This window comes from Fragaria vesca, linkage group LG2 (assembly GCF_000184155.1).
Source record: "Fragaria vesca subsp. vesca linkage group LG2, FraVesHawaii_1.0, whole genome shotgun sequence".
NCBI lineage: Eukaryota > Viridiplantae > Streptophyta > Magnoliopsida > Rosales > Rosaceae > Fragaria > Fragaria vesca.
In genome coordinates this window covers 2,314,067-2,315,130 of record NC_020492.1, presented here as the reverse complement: position 1 = coordinate 2,315,130, position 1,064 = coordinate 2,314,067, and the positions used below count along the sequence as shown (strand labels likewise).

The following is a 1,064-nucleotide window of genomic DNA, read 5'->3' as shown; positions in this document are numbered from 1 at the left end:
TCTCTCTCTCTCTCTCTCTCTCTCTCTCTCTCTCTATTTTCCTGCTAAATGTTAAGGGCTTCTTGCCTATTGTGAATTCGTAATGGTGGCCTGTGGCTTTGGTGAGTTAGGGTGTAGCATTCGATTAGTAGATATTGGTAATGATTACAGAGCTCAGCTAGCAATAGTTTATTGGAATAGAAATTTCGTTTATTAATTATTGGTTTGCTTATCGTTTGTTTGTGTAGTTTTGTAATCTTTGCTGCAAATTTTTACTTCTGGTTTTTTGGGTTTCTGATTGCTAGTATTGAGCAGTCTGTGTGTTATGACTGATCGGTTTTCATGTTTCATTTATCTTGTTTGTATGTATCAATTGTTGCGAGTATTATCAAATTGTAATGCTTTGTAACCTCCAGGGGAAGAGATTTTTCTTGTTTGCTAGTGTTCGTAGTTTTTGTGTTCTTGTTGGTCATGTTTTAAGCCTGATTTTATGAAACGTTGATATAAGTAGATGGCTGAAGAAAATCTCTTGGTTTAAAGAGTAGTGCTTCTATATTTAGGCCTATTAATTTATTGTGTTCTCAAACTAGTGTAATGCATTACATCAAAGCTCAATTGTAATCCAATAATAAGTGATAATGGACTTTTTGATGTGGTCTTTATGAAAAATTGTGGTTATGCTCAATTTCTCAAAAACCCTGTCTTTTGAGAGTTGTAAAGTTTTGACTTGACAATTTCTTTCTAACTCAGTGCTTCACCATGAACAACCTGTCGACCTTCGCAGCCCTTGATGCCAACCCACTCTCTAAACCTTGCTACTTGGGCGCCCAACACAATAGGTTTAACCTCCTCCAGCGCCCCAGAAATGTTGTTGTATGCTCTGTGAAGCCCTCAGTTGCCTCGCCCTCATCGCTAAGTGTGGCTGGGTCACCCAACAGCGGACCTAATCGAATTGAGTCTCTAACCCAGGTGTCCGGAGTTTTGGGCTGCCAGTGGGGTGATGAAGGTAAAGGCAAACTCGTTGACATCTTGGCCCAGCACTTTGACGTTGTTGCTCGTTGTCAGGTAAGACAAAGAAACACTCT

The 1,064-nt window shown here is 39.7% G+C and overlaps 1 pseudogene across 1 annotated transcript in view; it reads left to right on the top strand.

The window, feature by feature from the left end:
- Positions 1-1,064, top strand: part of LOC101290927 — a 3,059-nt pseudogene that overhangs the window by 379 nt on the left and 1,616 nt on the right. Inside the window, exons 2-3 of the transcript XR_184117.1 lie at positions 228-297; positions 730-1,044. The product of XR_184117.1 is annotated as an adenylosuccinate synthetase 2, chloroplastic-like (transcript). The remainder of the gene's footprint in view (positions 1-227; positions 298-729; positions 1,045-1,064) is intronic.